This window comes from Trachypithecus francoisi, unplaced genomic scaffold, assembly GCF_009764315.1.
Source record: "Trachypithecus francoisi isolate TF-2019V2 unplaced genomic scaffold, Tfra_2.0 Lachesis_group5, whole genome shotgun sequence".
In the NCBI taxonomy this organism is placed as follows: domain Eukaryota; kingdom Metazoa; phylum Chordata; class Mammalia; order Primates; family Cercopithecidae; genus Trachypithecus; species Trachypithecus francoisi.
The window spans coordinates 30,967,047-30,982,699 of record NW_022681470.1 but is presented as its reverse complement, the minus strand read 5'-3'; the positions used below and the strand labels follow the sequence as shown (position 1 = coordinate 30,982,699).

General features: G+C 37.5%; 1 protein-coding gene and 2 non-coding genes across 3 annotated transcripts in view; 2 read left to right on the top strand and 1 right to left on the bottom strand.

Moving 5' to 3' along the window:
• RABGAP1L (RAB GTPase activating protein 1 like) overlaps nucleotides 1-15,653 on the bottom strand; it is a 799,508-nt gene that overhangs the window by 749,268 nt on the left and 34,587 nt on the right.
• Nucleotides 3,330-3,436, top strand: LOC117076938. The gene has a single exon (XR_004434549.1). It is a non-coding gene; the product is annotated as a U6 spliceosomal RNA (small nuclear RNA).
• LOC117077093 lies at nucleotides 4,390-4,491 on the top strand. Its single transcript, XR_004434677.1, has one exon. It is a non-coding gene; the product is annotated as a small nucleolar RNA U13 (small nucleolar RNA).

Genomic DNA, 15,653 nt, shown 5'->3' with positions numbered 1-15,653 from the left:
CTGTCATGCCTTTAAATCCTGGGTCACAAGCCACAAGAGACCTGCTGCCTTACTGAGGGCAGAAAGTGAAATATTACAGCCATGGGGTCTCTACTGCTGTTCACACAGAATCCAGTTAATTCATTTTTTTAACAAGAGTTTGTTGGTGATGGTGGTGGTGTCGAAAATGTATTATTTAACAGACATAGTTATAAGGTAGTCTTCTCAAATTAGACATCTAAAAGACATTTCAAACTCAACACACTCAAAAATCTAACTTCTCTTTCTACCTCCAACCTACCCCTAACCTGACACCAACCTCCTGCAGGCTTTCTCATCTCAATTTATGGCAATTCCATCCCTGCAGCTACTCTGGCCAAAAAACTTAAGAGTCATGCTACTCCTCTCTTTCTGTCCTTCCTTAAACACACACATACACCCTTTACATCTATAGTCAGCAAATTCTTTTGGCTCTACCTTCAAATTATATCCAGAAATCATCTATTTCTCACTATCTCCACTGCCACTACCCAGTCCCAGTCACTGTCTCTTACTTGGATTATTTTAAAAGCATCCTTAACTAGCCTTCTTGTTTCTTTACTTGCTCTCCTGTGGCCTATTTTCCAAAAAGTAGTCAGAGTGATCTTTTTAATTTAGTTCCTGTCATTGCTCTGATCAAAACCATCCAATGACTCTCCCATTTCACTCAGAATAAAAGCCAAATGACCTTCAAAAGCATTACACACCTGGTACTACAAACTACCCCACCTCACTACTCTCCTGACTCCACTTTACCTCACCTCTGTAACCTATCTTCTACAATTATCCCCCTTGTTTACTCAACTCCACTTAAAGGATCTCCTTGCTTTCCCTCAAACAACCCTGGTGTACTTGCTCTGGCTGTTCCATCACAACCAACACTTCTCCCAGATAACTAACTGCCTGACTACTAACCTTAGTTTCCTATTCATACCTTTGCTCAAATCTCATCCTCTTGAGAGACCTATCATGCTCACCTTATTTAATACTGCTTCCCACCACCACCAAATTCCAATTTCCCCCTTTATTCTGTTCTACTTACACTTTCTTGCCAGAGCACTTATTTACTAACATATAATTTATTTTTGTAGTATATTAACTGTTTACTGTCTGTCACTAGAATACAACATTGTCAAAGGCAAAGATTTTTGTTTTATTCATTGATGTAACCCAAGCACCTAGAAGTACACCTGGCATAGAGCAGACAGTTGAATATTTGCTGCACAAATAAATTCCAAGATGAGTAAATTAAAAGTTTCTGAAACTCCAGGAGCCACCCAGTACTCCACAGTCCGATCAGGACTGTGCCATTGAGGGAACACTATAAGTAGACTGATGGGTTTCTTTCAACTGAGTAACTCACCAGTACACACTTGAACTTCTGAAGGTTTATGATATGAGACACCAAAAGATAATTTTTAAAAGAAGGAAGAGTAGGCCGGGCGCGGTGGCTCAAGCCTGTAATCCCAAAACTTTGGGAGGCCAAGACGGGCGGATCACAAGGTCAGGAGATCGAGACCATCCTGGCTAACACGGTGAAACCCCGTCTCTATTAAAAAAAAAATACAAAAAACTAGCCGGGCGAGGTGGTGGGCGCCTGTAGTCCCAGCTACTTGGGAGGCTGAGGCAGGAGAATGGCGTAAACCCGGGAGGCGGACCTTGCAGTGAGCTGAGATCCGGCCACTGCACTCCAGCCTGGGTGACAGAGCGAGACTCCGTCTCCAAAAAAAAAAAAAAGAAGGAAGAGTAAATTAAAATGTTGAGATTTCCTCTCCAAATTTCCCATCTATGCAAGAAAAACAAAGAACACAGACTAGATAATGATTTTAAGAAATTACTGCTGACATTTTTAAGAGTGTGAGGATGGTGATATGGTTATGAAGGTGTCCTTGCAGCAGTACACATTGAAATATTTACATATTAAATGATGTGACTGTCTGGGATTTGCTTCATATAATCTAAGGTAGAACTGGGAGGCACAGAGGCATAGAGGAAATAAGATTGCTCCTTATTTGGTAATTGCTAAAGTTGGCAAAAGGTGACAGGAATATTTATATTAGTCTCGCTGGTTTTGTATATGCTTCAAATTTGCCAAAATAAAAAGAATAAAAAAGCCAAGTAAGGCCGGACACGGTGGTTCACGTCTGTAATCCCATCACTTTGGGACACTGAGGCAGGAGGATCACTTGAGGTCAAGAGTTCAAGACTAGCCTGGCCAACATGGTAAAACCCCGTCTCTACTAAAAATACAAAAATTAGCCAGGCGTGGTGGCAGGCGCCTGTAATCTCAGCTACTCGGGAGGCTGAGGTGAGAGAACTGCTTGAACCCAAGAGGCGGAGGTTGCAGTGAGCAGAGATTGCGCCATCACACTCCAGCCTGGGTGACAAGAGTGAAACCCTGTCTCAAAAAAAAAAAAAAAAAATCCAATAAAAGCACGAGAAAAAGTTAGTTTAACAAAAAAAAAGAAAAATACAAGCATACATTCCCTTTAGAATCTAGCACAGTGTGTGGCATCTAAATAAATTAAATGATGATAGAATAAAGTACATATCACAGCTAAAGAATAGTTTCTAGGCCGGGTGCGGTGGCTCACGCCTGTAATCCCAGCCCCTTGGGAGGTCAAGGTCAGCGGATTACCTGGGCTCAGGAGTTCAAGACTAGCCTAGCCAACATGGTGAAACTCCATCTCGACTAAAACAAACAAAAAGTAGCCGGGTGTGGTGGTGGGTGCCTGTAATCCCAGCTACTCAGGAGGCTGCGGCAGGAGACCGTCAAAAAAAAAAAAAAGCCATTTCTACGCTGGGTGTGGTGGCTCACACCTGTAATTTCAACACTTTGGGAGCCTGCAGCAGGAATACTGCTTGAGGCCAAGAGTTCAAGACCAGCCTGAGCAACAGAGTGAGACTCTGTCTCTACAAAAAAAGAAAAAATAAAACTAAAATTAAAAAATAGTTTCTATAAACTACCATAATGATAGGAGCAGACTAAAAAATTAATGACCAAAGTGAGCACCTCTTTCTGAATGAAAGAAATTGACATGTAAAACGATGGCCCTGGTGGTTGTTACTGCAGGGACAAGAAAAAAACTTGTTTAAACAGGCGAAGCCACAGTGACTTCAAATGTGGATAACTGGAACCAAATGGGGACACATTGGAAGTTTTTCACCGTTTTTCAAGACAAAAGATACTGTACTTTATCCTATAAAGGTTATTTATATAAATGCAAAATATCAACAGGGACAAGAGAACATAGCTAAAATTGTATGTATCAAATAATATTGCAGCATAATTATTAGAAAAACAAGGTTCAGTGCTCGCTTCGGCAGCACATATACTAAAATTGGAACGATACAGAGAAGATTAGCATGGCCCCTGCGCAAGGATGACACGCAAATTCATGAAGCGTTCCATATTTTTGCAGCACACCAACATGGCATAAGTATACATATGTAACAAACCTGCACGTTATGCACATGTACCCTAGAACTTAAAGTATAATAAAAAAAAAAAAAAAAGAAAAACAAGGTTCAACGTGACTAGAAAACAAATATAGCAGGAAACAAACACAATCTCAATCCCAGAAATGTCAAGTAAACAAAAAAGCACAGAAAATTTAAACCTTAGAAGTATTAAAGTGGCATAAACTAAAGATAACAAAATTTGTTTTTTTTTTTTTTTTTTTTTTTTTTTTTTTTTTTGAGGCGGAGTCTTGCTCTGTCGCCCGGACTGGAGTGCAGTGGCCGGATCTCAGCTCACTGCAATCTCCGCCTCCCGGGTTTCCGCCATTCTCCTGCCTCAGCCTCCCGAGTAGCTGGGACTACAGGCGCCCGCCACCTCGCCCGGCTAGTTTTTGTATTTTTTTTAGTAGAGACGGGGTTTCACCGTATTAGCCAGGATGGTCTCGATCTCCTGACCTCGTGATCCGCCCGTCTCGGCCTCCCAAAGTGCTGGGATTACAGGCTTGAGCCACCGCGCCTGGCCCAAAGATAACAAAATTTGTAACCTTCAAAATACAACTTGTGCCACCTCTGGAAGCAGTTTCAACAATGTCCCGAAGTGATTAAATCTACTCTAGTAAAATATGATTATTCTATAGGTTTATGGCAAAAACATCTATACATACATGTTTTCTGGGAGCCATCCATCTACCTCATATATAGATTTCTTTAAAATTTTTAATTCACATTCAGGTAACTGTAGATAATAATCTAATGGAATAATCAAGTACAAAAAGGTATAAAATTTTCCTGTCAGGAATAGAAGCTGTTATGCCAGCTTACTTTGCTAATTTGCCAAAGAGTAAGATATATGCTTTTCACATTTTAGGAACACCAGATTGTTAGTTAACACCTACATAAGAACTTATATAGATCCTTTTGTAGTTCATAAGCGTGATAAATGGGTTTTCACACACATATGAGATGTGCCTCCCTCAAACCTTGCTACAGCATTGGTACATTATCTGTCTAACATGGGAAAAAAAGACATCTCAGGTACTTATTTTAGCTTATTTGATTTTTACTTCCCTTTTACTCTAACTTGTTACAAAAATCTCAAATCTTAATGAAAACAATGGAATACGACTTCTTTAACATTTATTTTCTCTTTAAAGAAATACCTGGATTTAAAACCATAAACCTCATATTTGTTTCCTATGAGTAATCATGACTAAAGAGAACCTAAGAAAGTATTTTTTCAGAGCCAATAATTCTAAGAATAGCTATTACTTCCTTCATGGATTTTTCAATTTTCCCTCAATCACCCTCACTGTTATTTCCCTGAAGCATTGTGCCAAACCACATTAAGAGGGAGGGGAGACAAGAACCATCAACACTGATTTGTGAGTCATGGAAACCCAGAATAAATTTGCCCTATTTAAGATTTTCAAAAGACCATTAGAGATATTGAATTGGCTCTCATAATCATGAAGGAATACACTATTAAGGAAATAATGAACAAAACAACTGATCTTTTAAAACAGAATGTTTTAGAACTGAAAAACAATGTATGGGCCGGGTGTGGTAGCTCACACCTGTAATCCCAGCACTTTGGGAGGCCAAAGTGGGCGGATAACTTGCGGTCAGGAGTTTGAGACCAGCCTGGCCAACACAGTGAAACCCCGTCTCTACTAAGTAGCCGAGTGTGGTAGTGTACGCCTGTAATCCTAGCTGCTCGGGAGGCTCAGGCAGGAGAATTGCTTGAATCCAGCAGGCAGAGGTTGCAGTGAGCTGAGACCGCACCACTGCACTTCAGCCTGGGCAACAGAGCGTGAGCCTGTCTTAAAAAATAAAAAAAAAATACACGAATAAAACTGCCTCCACTAAAACATATGAAAAATTTACCCTCCCGGTCAAGTGGGTAAAATAACATAAAATTCAGGTCTGATATGTCCATAATTCTCATATCTCATAATTTTAAGTGTTTATATTGAAGGCACTGAATTTTTTAATTTTCTTTGGTAATAAGAACTTTTTCTTTTTTTGAGACGGAGTTTCGCTTTTGTTGCGCAGGCTGGAGTGCAATGGCGCAATATTGGCTCACTGCAACCTCCACCTCCCAGGTTCAAGCAATTCTCCTGCCTCAGCCTCCCAAGTAGCTGGGATTACAGGTATGCGCCACCACACCCGGCTAATTTTGTATTTTCAGTAGAGACAAGGTTTCTCCATGTTGGTCAGGCTGGTTTCGAACTCCCCACCTCAGGTGATCCACCTGCCTTGGTCTCCCAAAGTGTTGGGACTACAGGAGTGAGCCACTGTGCCCGGCCCTGGCCCTCATCTCTTTTCCCATTAATGCTGGCAGGGGCACCTCACAAGCCAAGACACCTAATAGTTATTGGACTCACTCACTCTTGATGACCAAGGTGCCTGGCCAGTAATATAAACTTTTAAGTATTACTTTACATCAATTCCCCAGTACAGGTGCAATCCATGCTGCTGTGGATCAGAAAATCTCATTTCCAATGCACCCTGTTGCTGATCAGAAAATCCTCATTTGATTACTAAAAATATTTTCATTTTGGAAAGACTTATTTTCATGTAACCTCAACAATCATCTTAAATCAAATAAATCAAAATACTAACCCAGAATCCAAAGAGCTTAAAAATTCAGCTATTCTTAACTTACTCTTATTAAGTCAACTCCCTGAATTTAGGGATTATTTACTGTGTGTCCTTCTCTCTCTAAAAGCCGAGAGCAATAACACAAATCTGCAAATTCATTGTAAGGCTGGTTTAGTACAGTAAATAACTCCAAAATGAACTAGACAATAATGTATTCATTACCTCAAGAAACTCCTGACAGCCTTTCTCTGTATATTATAAACTAGATCTAAACCATATACGCTATGAATTTGGACATTTTGATCATTACAGCATGAATATTTAAAAATCAAGAAAAGTAGCAATTATTGACCAAAAACTATTCAATTACTTTTACAGTCTCCAAATATAATCAACTTAGAACAGTGTTTCTAAGTCATAATAAACATCTGTATTTTGAAAAAGATTTCCAGCTGATCATGATACATACACCCAACTACTTTAAATATGCCCATTTTAGAGGAGTATGATATGTAATCTCCTTATCTAATTTATACAACATTCACACAACCAATAATTAATGGGCTTATCTTCTGTAATAGGAACTATGGTTGACTCTGAAAACACATTCATGTAAAATGGGTTTTTCTGCACTTCGTGAAAAGGTGTCAGCTACATGCCCAGAACTCCAAGAATATCTACATAACACAGACCATAACAGATTTTTTTTTTAAATTGAGATGAAGTTTCGCTCTCGTTACCCAGGCTGGAGTGCAATGGCGCAATCTCAGCTCACTGCAACCTCCGCCTCTCCGGTTCAAGCAATTCTCCTGCCTCAGCCTCCCGAGTGGCTGAGATTACAGGCGCCCGCAACCACACCCGGCTAACTTTTGTATTTTTAGTAGACACAGGGTTTCATCATGTTGGCCAGGCAGAAGAGACTTTTTAAAAACAAGAGATTAGATGTATTGTGCAATGCTTAAGAAACAGAGAAGAATCAAGCAGTGTGACAGAGGGGTTGTGAATGAGCAAAATTAAGGAAACAAATTCTGTGGTTTTCCAAGTATATTACATGGAAACTCGGGGGCTCCTTTCACCAAGAGGGATCTAAACACATCTTCTACTGACCATCATGATTAAGATTGGGCAGTGTATCATTTTGGAACTAAACCTACTTACAAGAGTTCAAGCCCTTTGGGATACTGACAAGAGGCCATTAAAACCTAACTATTTTGACAGTCAACTGCCTGAGTCAGACACACGTAGGTTTAATCCTGACCTTAAATGAGTAAATCTCTAAACTTCAACTTCGTTAAGTTTACAGGAAAAACAGTATCTACCACAGAGTTGTTGAGAAAGAGTAAAGGATATAATTCATATGTAAAGCACTGGGCACAGTACCTGGCACATTTTAAAAAGCTAAATAAATATTAATGTTTATCACTTATTGTTCTCTTTTGTGATATTATGAATCCCAGATCAGTCATTCCTGGGGCTTCCAGAAATATTGCCATCTTTCATTTTTCTTAAATCAAAGATTTAATATGATCTACATCTATCTTTCTTATAAAACATCTCAAATTCTACCTTATGCTAAGACTAATACCAAGCTAGCAGAGACCTTCCACTATAAAAATGAGCAGAAGACAAAACTGATGTCCAAAAAAATACCATTTATTCAAATTATGGATACTAGCCTAAACAATGAATGCAAATTTCTTCAGAAACAGATTTACTATGAGATACAGGAAAACATGTTTATAAAATTTCCAACTGATATTCTCAGGACAATCCAAGAGAAGATTACAAACAAGAAACTAGAGCAGGAAGTTATGATGGGGAACAACCTAAGATTTGGAGAAACTGCAGATAAAAAATAGTATGACAACAACAGCAGAACTGGCCAGCAGATTAGATATTTCAGTAAATAGAAAAAAAAAAAAGAAAAAAGATTAAAAACTCAAAAAATTTTCCCAGAAAGAATAAAAGGATTAAGAAATATAAATGCTGAGGAAAGAAAAATACGGAGATCATATCCAAAAGAGGCAATCTAAATAAAATAATTCCACAATCAGAAAATAAAAAGAACTACAGGCCAGGCGCAGTGGCTCACACCTGTAATCCCAGCACTTCAGGAGGCCGAGGCGGGCGGATCACGAGGTCAGGAGATCAAGATCATCCTGGCTAACATGGTGAAACCTCGTCTCTACTAAAACCACAAAAAAATTAGCCAGGCATGGTGGTGTGCACCTATAATCCCAGCTACTCAGGAGACTGAGGCAGGAGAATCACTCGATCCCAGGAGGAGGAGGTTGCAGTGAGCTAAGAAGACGCCACTGCACTCCAGGCTGTACAATAGAGCGGGACTGTCTCAAAAGAAAAAAAAAAGAAAGAAAATTTAAGAACCCTACTAGTGACCCAAAGTCACTAGTATCATAACAGGAATTGGAAATCAAGCAATCTGGCTCCTCAGTCTGTGGTCTTAAACATATTACACTCTCAAAAACAATACTAGAAGGAATTTTTTTCTAAACTGAAGAAAAATCTGAATCAGAACATGTACAGAGTTTGAGTATATAGGGAAAAATTAATTAAAACATGCCAATATCTATATATAGCCTAGTAAAAACATGTTTTAATCCTACCAAAAAACAAGAAATCAAAAAAGATTATCTACAAAGAGGAAAAAAGGAGAAATGGAGGGAAGGGCCAAGGGGAATCAAGTTAATGTCAGACTTAGCCCTTTCCTCTGGAAAACTAAAAGCCAGATTATAACAACCCTTAAACTTTCCCAGGGAGAAACATAAAGATCAAAATCTGAGAATCCCACACCTGCGCAGGTACATAATCAAGTCCTTCTCAACTGGACAAGAACTCAGAAAAGAGATCACTCATATTACATACTCTTCCTGAAAATAATTATCCAAATATATATTCCAGGTGACCAAGAAAGAGCCAAAATTTTAAAACAAATACTCAAGGAGGGGGAAATTAGTCTATAAAGAACTAACAGTGAACAATAAAATAAATTACACCGTACTAGGGTGAAATCACTCGTGATTCAACGTAAAGACTTCCTGAAAAACCTGATTTTATACACTGGAAAATAATAATTTGTGTCAATCTAATTTCAAAGCAAACCTTGTGCCCACCATCAGTCACTACCCATTCCCCCCTTATCCCGGCTCCTGGCAACCACATATCTGTCATCTGTTTCTTCCTGTTGCTTTTTCTTCTTACAACTGTTTAGACATTCCTGACTATTCAAGAGATTGTGGCTAAGGCATGCCGACCCACCAGGTGTCAGGTAACTGATAACAATCTTAGCACTTTTCCTGGGGGCAATACAGAGCTAACAGCCACTTTCTCAGAACTGGTCTCTAAGATTTAAAATCCTACTGACAGTCCCAGGCTTTAGAATTAACTGAAGCCAGCTGGGCGCAGTGGCTCATGCCTGTAATCCCGGCACTTGGGGAGGCCAAGGTGGGCAGATCATGAGGTCAGGAGTTTGAAACCAGCATGGCCAACATGGTGAAACCCCATATCTACTAAAGATACAAAAAATTAGCTGGGTGTGGTGGCTCACACCTGTAATCCCAGCTACTTGGGAGGCTGGGGCAGGAGAATCGCTTGAACCCAGGAGACGGAGGTTTCAGTGACCTGAGATCATGCCATTGCACTCTAGCCTGGGTGACAGGGCGAGACTCCATCTCCAAAAAAGAAAAGAAAAGAATTAACTGAAGCCTAATCCTGTAGATTCTCTACCACCACCACCATTAATTACCACAAGGGAGAAGAAAATGGTTACTACTGACTGAGTGCTTAGTACAAATGCAAGTAAAGAGGTACCAAAGCCAAGCAGGTCAGTGTTGACCCCAAGCTGGGCACTAAGAATGCCTGGTTTTGAATCATGGCTTCTACATGGATCAGTTTAATGACCCTGAACACATAACTTGATCTCTGTATGCCTTAATTTTTTTCAGATGGAAGATAAATATTCCCATCTCATAGGATTGTTGTTAACATAAAATGAGTTGCCATAAGTGCTTAGAACAGCATGCATAAGTACTCAATAAATGCTAATTATTACTGATATCTATACTGCCTATTAAGAGATTCTCACATGTGGTCAAAATGATGACTAGAAAAAAATGATGACTATCCATAGGTTGAACCATATGAAATTGCCAGTATATGAAATTTTCTGACCTACAGAAATGGATAAACGTTTGAGATGATGGATATGCTAATTACCTGATCTGATCACTATATATTATATGTAGCATACATCACTACATACCCCATAAATATGTACAATTATAAGTCATTAAAGAATAAAATGTTTAAATGGCAATTTCACGTGGTTCAACCCAATATACACTGCTCCTAAGAGTCATACCTAAAACAAACGTACACGCCAAGTTTTTTTAAAGTATAAATCACTATCGGGCAAATTAAACAAAAAAGATACTGAAATTGGCAGATTCAGTATCAGAGGGTGATTCTGGCCAAAAGCATTAAATAGAACAAACAGGTCTTTTTATATTGATAAGTAATACAAGCCAAACTGAAACTCTCTTAGTCAAAAGCCTTTATATACCAAATAGCATAATATCAAACACATACAGCAAAAAGTGTTCAAAAACAATAAAAAATTGACAGATAACACAATTTAAGCAGAAGAAAAATTAGTCATTAACAAATCAAATGCATAAGAAATGAGGATATATGAAGTGCCATTTAATTTTTATGGTTAACTGGTATATACCTAAATATTGAGCTATTGCTTTAACCAAACACAAAGGTTCATTTTCAAAAGAGATCATACCCTCAGCCACAAAAAAATAATAGCAACAACAAAAAAAAACTTTTAATAATTTTCATAGAGATTGCTTAGGATATATTCCCTCACTAAAATATAATAAAACTAAGTATCAATTACAGTTTATATCAAGTAGAGGGGATTCTAATTGCTCACTTATTGTTCAACATTCCCCAGCTTTGAGTAGAACATAAGATATGTTTCATGCACTGCTGCATCCTCAGCACCTAAACAAGTGCCTGACACACATTAAAATAAATATGTGTTGAATGAAATTAAAAAGCACTATACACTTGGTGACAATAAAGACATCAAAAGTATAATCACAAGCTGCTTAAATTATAAAAAGAAAATACTATATATCAAAACATTGCTGGTTTTGTACCATTATAGTACTATTAATGTGCAAATTGCCACTAGAATCTGAAAGTATCAACTGAAAAACAATTAAAACTGATAAGCGATTTCAGAAAAATAACAGAACTCTTAGGATATATTAAGTACACAAAATAGTGCTAGTCATTTAATTATGTTTTTATAATAAATATATTTACAAATATTTTTAATTATAATAAAAAACATTTCATAGTTTCATGTTTTATAAATACGTAACTCTCTTAACTTGCCTTTCTTATACCACATGCAATTATTTATACTCACGGGACAAATATTATTTCCTATTTTTTTATAGTGACATTATCTGCCCAGAGGAAAAAGGCAAGGTCTCCTCTGCAGTCATGACCATTAAGTAAAATCCCTATCTTCACCACTACCAGGACAGATTATGTGGTCCCATCCGAAGACTTTCAGGCTAGCAAGACAATAAGAAAGTGGCTGGAATTCCTCCCCAGGGCCCCTGAAACTGTAGAAATAATCTCAACCAGCTACATCATTAACCTTCGCCTAAAAACAGTATCTGTTTTCTAGGAATTTCATACTTTACTTAGCTACCTATGAATAGAATACAGAACCCCCCACCCTGCAATGTAAATCAATCATCTTACTTTCAGACATTTCTAAAAATTTTTTAAAATACATTTCTTATGAAGATGGGAGATAATCAGTATTCTCTCCTATTTTATTAATAAATTAATCAATTTATAATAAATCAATTAATAATATCAATTTTATTAAGCAAGCCTGCCAGATAGAAAACATACTAATTCAGTAATTTTCTTTTAGATCAGCTGTATCTCATTACCCTCCTCCAAACGACAGAAACCTATTTATGATAAAATATCAATAAAACAGGTATGTAACAATAAAATTATGATATATACAGAACATACAAAGAATACTAGTAAATTTTACTGAAGCGCATAAAAACTCCAACAGAGACATATAATTTTCCAGGAGAGCAGAACTCAGAAAACAAACCATATAAATGGCTAGTCACATCAGCCTAACTTTAAGAAAATGGAGCAACTATGATGTATCATAATTTCTAAAGATGACCCAAAAATAGAAGAAAAATAATTAAATACTTACCCAAAAGATGCCAAATATTTTTTTAATGTGCCTACCATGAATTAATTCATTCAAACACTAACTGGAAGTCTACTATGTACTTAACACTACAAGCTGAGAATTTAGAGATGAATTGAAGTTGTGGCTTCCTCAGGCCCCTAATACCTACAACAATGGAGTGTCCCTGCAGCTTCTCAAATCACCACATATACCTTGCGGATTATCTGACCTCTTTAAACATAAAGGAAAACAAAAATTTCAGCACTTCCAAACAATTCTTCCCAACTCCCCATAAATAAAGTTTAGTCTCTTAAAGCAAATCAGTTGTCTTATAGGTTCCTGATCTTGAATACAAAATAAAAATGAGAATATCCCAAAACATAAGAATTAAAGGAACAGCACTAGTCACATGTGTTAAGTCCACAAATGAAAGTATCAATCTGACCGGGCATGGTGGCTCACACCTATAATCCCAGAACTTTGGAAGGCCAAGGCAGGCAGTTAACTTAAGCCCAGGAGTTCAAGACCAGCAACATAGCAAAACTCTGCCTCTACAAAAAATACAAAATATTAGCCATACATAGTGGCATGCACCTAGAGTCCCAGCTACTTGGGAAGATGAGGTGGAAGGATCACCTGAGCCCACGAGGTCAAGTCTGCAGTGAGTTATGATCGTACCACTGCACTCCTAACTGGGTGACAGTGAGATCCTGTCTCAAAAAAAAAAAAAGGTACCCATCTGAAGGAGGTTGGACAGAATCCTTATTTTGGGTTCCTTAAGTTGCACTGCAAGTCACAAAGCATGCAGCTTTTATATAAACAAAACAAACAAAAAAGAAAATAAAGTCAACAAATGAGAACTCATTATTTTATTTGAGAAGTTTATTTTTAATTTTCACCTACCAATTTAATCAATAATAATGACAGTCAAAGTCTCAGGGAAGAGCCCTCATAGTCTGACACTGTTAAGAAGAAAAAAAGAAAATATCTACCACTAAAATCAGTCTTAACTGAACTCAAATACTCAAGGCTTTTACAACTTCAGTCAGCAAAATAACAATTTTCAACTCTGTACTTTATTGATTTTTACAAACATAGGATAAAAGACAGACATATTAAAAAAAAAAAAAAAGCTCCAGATAGTTATACTGAGCTATATTTTTATCCTGAAACCAAATCCCACTAAGAATTACAAATTTTTTGAGTAAAGTGATCTACTTGGATCCCAAATCTAACTATTATTACATTTTAAAGACACAGTCAAAACTTGAAATTAAAAAAAGAAAAAAATCCCAACAGTCTAAAAGCTCCAAGCAGTACAAATATATAAAATGGTCAGTCTAACTCTATCAGTAAGTTTAAGACTGGTAAAGAGCCTCTTACATCATAGCCTCATTTATCTAGGTGGCTGGGAAGATGAATTCTGGTTTTCCGAAGCCGTTTTTATATTACTGTATTGCTGGAAGATTTGAAGTTTAGTTTAACCAGAGGCATTTTCTTTTAATCTAGTTAAGTTATACTGAGATAATTGTGAAATAAACAATTATTTCTACCATAAAAAAAATAGAATAGGCCAGACACAATGGCTCACACCTCATCTCAGCACTTTGGGAGGCTGAGGCAGGAGGATCACATGAGCTCAAGAGTTTGAGACCGGCCTGGGTAACATAGCAAGGCCTCGTCTTTACAAAAAAATAAAATAAAAATAAATTAGCCAGGTATGGTGGTGCACACCTGTTGTCCCACCTATTTGGGAGGCTGAGGTGGGAGAATCAGGAAATTGAGGCTGCAGTGAGCCATGAATGTGCCAATGCACTCCAGCCTGGGAGACAGAATGAGACCCTATCTCAAAAAGGTTATAAATACAAAATAAAAATTGACTGTTCCTAATAGCTATGAATAGGGCCGGATGGTAAGTATACAGGTATAAACATAGTAATGCTCCCTTATATAAACAATCCCTTCTTGATTCACAAAGTTTACACTAGGGAATTTTACAATAGTAAACCAATACCCAAGAACAATGTAAAAAGTCAAAGGATCCCCCCCCAACTAAATTCCCCAGTTACCTTTTTAACTCACAACTAAATGTTATTTGTTTCTCCTAAACGCAAAAAAATAAGACATGGATCCTCTCCTGCTTCTGCAAAGAAATTCAGATTAAAAACAATATTTTATAAGAAAATTTTATAAGAAAATTACCACTTTTGAACTGTTTTGCATATGAGATTTTTTTTCCTTTTTTAAGAGACAGGGTCTTGCCCTGTTGCCCAGGCTGGAGTGCAGTGGTGCCATCATAGCTCATGGCAGCCTGTAACTCCTGGGCTCAAGTGATCCTCCCATCTCAGCCAACACAAGTGCATGCCACCATCCTCCAGTACTCAGCTATTTTTTGGGGGGCGGGGGGAGTTAAAGACAGGGTCTCATTGTGTTGCCCATGCTGGTCCCAAACTCCTGGCCTCAAGCAATCTTCCCTTCTCAGCCTCCCAAAGTGCAGAGATTACAGGATTTTCCCACACCCGGCAGGAAAATTTTTTTAATGGCCTTAGCAAGTGAACAAATGGGAAATTGTTAGCAAGATAATCAACACAGAAACCAGAGTAGTTAACTCTACATCTGAACTTCACATTTAAAAAAAAAACCACCAAGTAACTTTCCTCCCAATAGTCAAAACCTCCCTCAGTACCTTAAAATTATTATTTATTTATTCATTTACAGGGTTATTTAAGCAATTTGTACATAATATGCTAAATATTATCAGCCTTTCATAAAAGCCCTAGCACACAACTTCAGCAACACCTGATGCTATGGCAAATCAGTATAAGATAAACGTTTTTTAAAAAATAAAAGGATAAGATCTTTCAAACTTGCCATAATCTTGTCAAAATATATCAAACTTCTATAAGCCAAAAACATTTCAATTTGCTCTATCAAGAGAATGGTTAAACAGCTGGAGGCTTGATGCAGACAACTTAGGACACAGCACATACTTAAATGACTTTCTTCATATACATTTTTAAAACTAAATCAGTAAATAGTAACTGGTCCAAGAAAAGCTCCAGAATTCTCTCCCAAAGAACAATATTATTTAGTACCAGAAATCCCAGCCCCTTATTACAACTTCTAGCATCAAACAGGCTGAACACAACTAAATGTATGTTTTAGCCTTACTTTATTCTATCGATAAAGGAGTATCCTGTTACACATATTCAAATTTTAATGAAGTACCTTAGGATCTTCATTAATGTATCTGACTAAATGAATATACAGCAAGAGGCCAGTCAACAAATATTTACTAAACAATAAT